Genomic DNA, 8,126 nt, shown 5'->3' on the forward strand with positions numbered 1-8,126 from the left:
GCCTCCCGTATTCTATTTTCTGGAATAACCACCTGCCATTTTCCACCATCACAGTCAGATGATCTGGCTGCTGCCTTCCTGCGGTGGGGGTGCTGTATTTCCAGTGAGTGGCCAGAACATTTAGAAACTAAGACCAATTTTAACACAAGGTAAGAATTTCTTGTGTTAAAATTTCTTGATAATTTCTAAGTGACCTTTAATGCAGGAAAAGACACAGCACAATTTTAGGAAAAGTTTTCAGACTTAGGAATCAGATAATGCTATATTTGAGTCTGGGTTCTACTATTTATTAGCTCTGCAGAACTGGAAAAATCAGTTACCCAAGGTCAAAGGTAACGTTTGCAGATGAACCTTTAATTTAAGCCCTAAAGAATTTCTAAGAGATAGATAACGGAGATGCAGGGGAGGAGGAGGGATGGAGTGTGCAGGCTGTCATTTAGGCTTGAGGGCCTGTTAATAGTTCACACAGTTTTATGTGGTATTTATGTGTACTGTTCACACATTTAAAATATGTGTTTCCAAATACATTTAAAATATGTATACAACCGTTTATTCTCAAATGTAAAGAATTCCTAATTCCCGTTCATCTTTGACACTCCATAGAGTATAACCTTTGAGCATGGTTTGTTAATAAATGGAGGTAGGAACTTATGCATGCATTTCTGTCCTGCACTCACTTTATTTTATTGTTAATTAATTAATGTATTTATTTATTTATTTTGAGACAAAGTCTCACCTAGTGCCCCGGGTAGAGTGCCACAGCATCATAGCTCACAGCAACCTCAAACTCCTGGCTTAAGTGATCCTCTTGTGTCAGGCTCCCTAGTAGCTGGGACTATAGGTTCTGGCCACAGTTCATGGCTAGTTTTTCTATTTTTTAGTAAAGACGGGGTCTCATTCTTAAACTTCTGAGCTCAAGAGATTCTCCCGCCTTGGCCTCCTAGAGTGGTAGGATTACAGGTGTGACCTCCCATGCCCAACCTATTATTTTAGACTGAAAATGTTAGAAGACGAAAATAGAGATTAATGCTGTCTGTATACAAATACAGATATACAATCTAGTAAATGTTAATTATAGAAATGAAGTTTTTACAGTAATTAGACTCTAATGATTAGACTTAGGTACTATAAGGCAAAGTCAGCATTGTGGATTGAATTACATCCCTCAGAAGATATACTGAAGTTCTAAGCCCCCAATGCTTTTGATTGTGGCCTTAATTTTAAATTGCGGTAATTATGGAAATAATCAAGTTGATGAGGAAGTTATTAGCTGTGCCCTAAGCCAACATTACTGGTCTCCGTGTAGGAGGAGGAGGGCAGGCACAGAGAGGAACGCCACGTCTAGGTGCTGGCAGAGTGGGAGTTAGGCCAGCACAGATGCTGAGCAGGGAGGGTTGACGGCAGCCACCCATTCCTATTGGAGAAGCAGGGACTAGACTGTTCCTCGGAGGCCCCTAGGAAGCACCAAGCCCATGGATGCCTTGATTTCAGAACTCTAGCTATGTGAATGCGAGAGAACAGGTTTCTGGTTTTATCAGGGCCCTCCCAGTTTGCAGGAAAACTGAAAAGTCATTCCTGTTGTGACAAGGCTTCAATAATTCCTATAATTACAAGCTGTGTCTCATCACATTAACACAACGGATGATACAGAAAGAAACAGACCAATGGCTAACTTTGATCTAAATACTAAAAATTGTATATTTTAATTGTATCTTTTAATAGAAAAGTTTTTCTTTTTGTAACATTTCTATAAAGAGGATCTGTGTGTTTGATGAATGTGTTTACTTAAGCAGCATCTTTTTTTCTGGCCTTGGCACCCTGATTTTCTTTTGGAAAAAAAACAAAACCATTCACCTCTACTCTTAGATTATAATGTCTATGTGGGTCAATGTCACCCCCAAACCTGGGAGAGGACGTGTGACCCGGATCTGACCACTTACAGCCTCCTTGTCCTTGTTCTCAGCAGCTAGTATTGAGACGAGAACCGTGGCCCAGACCAGACCATTAAGATTTTGAGATGGGCAGAGGACAAATATAGGACAGAGGAGCTTCCTTTTCTTCAGGTTTAGCTAGAAAATAGGACATTTGGAGATAATGAAAGCTACTTTTGCTGGAACACCAGACATGGGAGTGCGGTGTGAAGAGATGAGTTTAGCATCTGTGCCCTGCATCTGGCCGTATCTAAAAGGAGCTGGAATCACAGATGCTTTCAACTTTTCTTGCCTTTCTTTGGGTTAGCCAGTTTTAATTAGGCTCTCTTATGTCCAATTAAAAGTTCCCAACAATATAGAAACTGAGTTGTGAGAAATCCTGAAGTTTTTATAGTTGAGTGAGTGGACTTTGGGGCATAGGAGATTCCCAAGCCTTACGCAGGTGTGAGAGGTTGGTGTCCTGTTTTATGACAGTGCAGAGGCTCTTCTGTGGCTGGTAGCCTCTGGGGTCTCACAGCTGCTGATAATTTCCTTTCTCCTGAAAATTCCATACGTTCATCACATAGGGAATTGCGTGTTCTCCCAATCTTTGATTTTCTCTGACTGGCTTTGTCTTCCTATCAACAGCTTAAAAACCAAAACAAGTAAAAAACAAAGATGTAAAAAGTCTTTGGCCTTCCTGAACACTTGTAAAATTTCACTTTAATTAGATCTGGAGACAAATTCAGGAAAATACTGCATATAATTAGGTTATTTCAAATTAAATAGTTGATATGAAACAGATTTTCTGCAAAGGTAAAGCCACTTGCTCTGAAGTGGCTCAGGCGAGTTGTTCTCAGGAGCATGCCCATTCACAGTGACTTTCCTGATTCTCCCCTTGGCTCCAGCGGCGAGGGAGAGCGCAGGTGCCTCCATGGGTGCTGAGCTCGTGCGATGTGCATGGGGAGGCTGGGCCCTGAAAGCGGTGAGCTCATCTAGGCAGTCATGTTGGAGCTTCCCTGAGATACTTCAAAAAAATTCTTAAAGAAATGTGGACAGTGATATTGTAAAATCTTGGATATAGATAGTTTAAATAAAGAACAAACAAATATCCCTACTTTCTCTCCTACTCTGAGGACAGCAACGTTGCCTCCGTATAGAGACAGCTAAGCAACCATGATTTCACACTCTCAACTCCCAATTTGCAAAAGAATACATAATTTATAAGCCTGAGCCTTCTGGCTGCTTTGCCATTTGATAATGGTCAAGATCTTTTAGGCAGTAGGAATAAAAAGGGGAACTGGATCGAAAAATCTCACTCAGGGTGAAACAAACATTCCTTGTGATCTCTGAGACTCTCCAAAAATGTTCTTACGTTGTACAAATATTATCTTCTATAAATGCATAACTACATCAACAGGAAGATTTTTATTTAAAAATTTTTAAGGTCATAGGGCCTCTATCTCTCCAATCCATATAAATATTAAAATAAATTAAAACCATAAAAATCTAGGAAGTCACATTGACTTCTATTAGGATATAGAATCACATGAACAATATGTGATGTTCTAACTTTGATTAGCTATCAGTTATCTGTTTTCATTGCAGTGGAGTGCAGTTGGCAGAGGAATAAAAAAGCATATACAATCTAAGAGTAGATCACTCTGTGTGAAAGTTGTGACATTTCAGAGGACGCCGTATTTGGAAGGCATTAGCTGCGCTGCGAAAAGTCCTTCATTTGTCACCCTCTAGGTAACAATCTAAAATGATCCCAAATCACTGAGTGAACAAGAACAGTTTATGGTAGTTCTTTGCGTTTCTTCTGTTCCTGGCTTACACTAGGACCAAAAGTTATTTTTGGTAACACTGTGACCAGCCATGAGACTGCAGTAGAGCTATAAATAAAGAAACGAGATCAAGGAAGAAAGGGCCACGTGTGAAAGAGGGGAAACTCTGAAGCTCTGGGTATCGTTACATAATTTAGAACATAGAAGCTAAGCAGATGAAGGCAGCCGCAAAGCCAAATGGTCAGTCTTCAATGTCCAGGGAAATATATTCTGACATATCATAAAAGTATTCTAAACAGGAACTCAAGTACCCTGTTTCCCTGAAAATAAGACATCCTCCGAAAATAAGACCTACTTACAGGAAAGATAAGACATCCTCTGAAAATAAGACCTAGTGCATCTTTGGGAGCACGCCTTAAAATAAGACACTGTCTTATTTTCGGGAAAACAGGGTAGTTGAGGCTATTTTGGTGTCTTGTTAGAAATACCATCTTCTATAAATGGGTAACTACATCAACAGGAAGATTTTTTTTTTTTTACTTTTTTTTATTTTTTTATTTTTTTGGCCGGGGCTGGGTCTGAACCTGCCACCTCCGGCATATGGGACCGGCGCCCTACCCCTTGAGCCACAGGCGCCGCCCAACAGGAAGATTTTTATTTAATTACTATTTTTTATTTTTTTACATATATATGTGTTTATTAGGTTTCCATTTTTTGCCTTCACAAACTTAAAGAGGCTTAAAATTTAATAACAATAACAGTGTTTAAGATAAGGACTAGAAACAAAAACCTCGTAAAGAATGAATGAGCATAAATACATTCAGAAAAGAAATCAGAGAATTGCTGCATCAAAATATTAAGCAATAATAATAATGCAAAGAAAGTAACATTCACATTGTCAAATAAGAGTATGTCTGTTCTTCTTAGTAAAGTATCTCAGGAATGGAAAAAAAAAGAATCCAATGTACTCAGTACTACTGTGAAACTAGTTTATAATAACTCACACTTGCATATGAAAAATGAAACACAACTTTAACCTAGGATGAAGGAGGGAAGGGGAGGGAGAAGCGAGGGGAGGTGGGAAGGATAGCAGGGGACAGTAGGGGGATCACAACCATGGAGCACATTGCAAGTACAAGTTGGATCTATCATGTGTAGAACAAAAATGTCCTAATGCTATAATTGGGTAAATGAGGTGAAAGCTATGTTGATTAGTATGATGTAAGCACTCCAATTCATACAAATAATCAACACATTGAAAATGGCATAAATGTATTTATGATTTATGTGCAAAAGACTTTAAAAAAGGAAAAAAAGAGTATGTCTATTATAGAATGCTTTGACTCTGAGGTTCAGTATGGAGTAATATTTAATTATTTTTCAGTGAGATAGGTTATATATTATTTTCCATAAAGTTTTAAAATACGAAGGTAAAAAAAGGATTATTTTATTGGGAGCTGCATTTAGCAGAAGTTCACATGTTGTCCTTAGTTATATTTAAGCTAGTTATATTTAAGCTATGGTGAAGAATTTAATTCTTCTAAGGGAAGAAAAATTGGTAGTTATTAAGATAGAGATAAGTCTGTCGCTTACACAGAATGATCTGGGGTTGCAGAGATCAGGAAAGAGTATTTAGCAGAGCTTCTGATAGCAGGCATGTGAGTTAGCTGGTGTATACAGATAGGACACGTGAACCTGCCGGATGAGGGTGAACATGGGACCAGATGAGGGCAGGTCCAGGCCCAGAGGCAGGATTCGAGGAGGAGCCTGGCGGAAGAAAGACGGAAGGCTGCTCACCAGGACCACAGAAGTCAGAGGCTCACTTTCAGGGTCGCACTGCAGCCTGATGCCGTGTGTGAGAAGCACACGAGAGGTGGCCTTCCACCAGGAGTAGTTTGCAGTTGCCCATTTGAGAGTGTTCAGCTGGAGCTTTCCTTTCTAAGGAAGGGTGGGTCTGATAGGAACTTCTGCTGTGTGAGCTGGCTGCTGCGGTTCAGTTTACTACCCTCAGATATGTGTTTTAAGATCCCATCTTGCATTATTTCATCTGCTTATTATTAGGAGTTTCAAACCTGTCCCACTTTCAGTACTGACCTTCAGTGTAAAAATGGGGTCAATGTGGGGTGTTACATAATCATATAGCAGCATCGAAGGGCATAAAGCAAAATAAACAAGAGTAACAACAGCAAAAAATATACTGCAGTGTCAGGCCTAGGAGTTACTCAGTTGATAAAATAAATAGAATTTTTTCCCCCTTTGACCTTCACCCCCAAGCCCTGTGTGTATTTTCCTTCTGTTTGGATTTACTATAAGTATTAAAGTTGACAGAGTTCCTCTGTTATTTACCACTCATCAGTTTATGTTTTTGGTTGTTTTTCACACATACACTAAATAGGTTCCCATGAAGTTTTAAAGTCATTTTGGAAAACAGTGTATTTTAACAATGGGTACGTGTTAATCTGACAACTAATACATTATTCAGAATATACTTAAGCACAAATGCATTTGTTGACAAAATATTTTCTTAATATATAAAAGTCTCAAGATTTAGAAATTCTGTGCGTAGATAAATTATTTTTAAATTTAAGTATTTTGCCCCCTTTTTTCTTTTTATCTGGAAAGCTACATTACTGCTGATTCCTTCAACATACCTATGTCCTTTCAGATGAGTTCAGCATTTCTTTATATGCAGATTTAATTGAAATCCAATGATTTTCCTAGATAGGGTATTATTGTTTTATGTCAAAGGGAAATTTTCACCAGATAGAGATCTTGAAGCCCATACTATATCCTTATTAAAAGTTTGCTGTTGGCAGTACACATGTAAGAGCTACAGTTTTAATTACAGAACATGCCTTAAGTCTTGCTGAGCTGATAAAAACAGAATCATTCCCATGTTGCCAAGTTAGGGTTCATTTTTCAGCCTTGTTTTTAATTAGATAGTTAAGTCAGCATCTAACTATACCTTTAAAACTTAACTGTATCTTTCCATTAAACAAAAGACATTCACACTGAGTATCTGACACTGAGAATACAGAATGACCTTCCATCATTGGTGTCTCTCCCATGTCCAGTATAATTTCTTTATTATTCAGTGTTTTTTTTTTTTTAAATCTCTAATTGCTAAGTCTAGAACCTTGTTTGAGAGTGATTTTTTTGTACATGGAAAATTAATAAATATTATTTTACATATATCAAATTATTTTTCACTCATTCCTGGTTGTCTAACTTAAATAGCTTTATAGAATTCATAAGAATTCCTGAGGGTTTTGAGAATTTGGAAATCTTTCAGTTTCAATATTCAAATTCTTCCTGAAAGTTCTCTCTTAATTATAAGACATTTCAGAAAGAAGACAAGGGCTATTTCTGTTAATATTTACTCTCTTACATTACATGTTATTTATGTGGGATGGGGGAATTCTCAGTTTTGCTAATTTATTTAATATATTTTGATGAGATTACACAGCTGATGAATTTGATGTGCAGTTATCAGAAGAAAACAAAGAGTTTATTAAAATTTTGTAGAGAACGGCATTAATCTAGTAAATGCAAATGGAGATTGAGACAGTTCACTGAGGCCAGCGAGGCCACCTGTGACGGCTCACTCTTATAATCCCAGCAATTGGGGAGGCTAAGGTGGAAGGATCCCTTGAGGCCAGAAATTCAAGCCCAGCCTGGCCAACAGTGAAAAAAAACAATCTTTATAAAAATTAAAACATTTAGCTAAGCATTGGTGGCTATTTTTGTAACATTGAGTCAGAGGTAGGCAAGGAGAATGCCTTTAGCATCCCAATTCACCTGTTTGGGGACCTCTGTGTGCTGTTGAGAAGGGTTCCAAGGCTCACCGTGGAAGGGCCATGAGGACCCACCTGCCATGTATTTACTGATGTAGGGCAGGTATTTCAGTTTCAAGAATTTATTTCTGCCCACTCATGTTAACTTTCACATTCCTCTCTGCACATCAGGATAAATTCTTCCCTCCCAGGACTGATATGAGAACTAAATATCACCAAGCCTTGAGAACTTAGCCAATGGGAAACCCTAAAAAGTAACAATAATGATAGTGACTAATAGCATATGTTTAGTAAATACAACTTCACGACTCATTATTTCAAGGACAGCATAGAAATTGCTTTTTCCCCTTAGACTTACCTGGAGCATTTATTTAACAATATAAGCCCATAAAATTGCCCACTGCTAAATTACGTTAGCACAAGGAAAGAATTCTTTTTAGTTTGAGAAGTCACATAATAATGTCTGACGCTCTTGATTTTCTACTCCTAAATTAGTAGTAATGTTTATTATACTGATGATGCCATGGTATCCTGGCATTTTGACTAATACATCCTTCCAGTGGCTCTGAGCTAAATTAAATCACAGCGGTAAAACCCAGCAGCCCTGCTGAGTATCTCTGCTAAGCATGAACGAT

This window comes from Nycticebus coucang, chromosome 6 (genome assembly GCF_027406575.1).
Source record: "Nycticebus coucang isolate mNycCou1 chromosome 6, mNycCou1.pri, whole genome shotgun sequence".
NCBI classification, from domain to species: domain Eukaryota; kingdom Metazoa; phylum Chordata; class Mammalia; order Primates; family Lorisidae; genus Nycticebus; species Nycticebus coucang.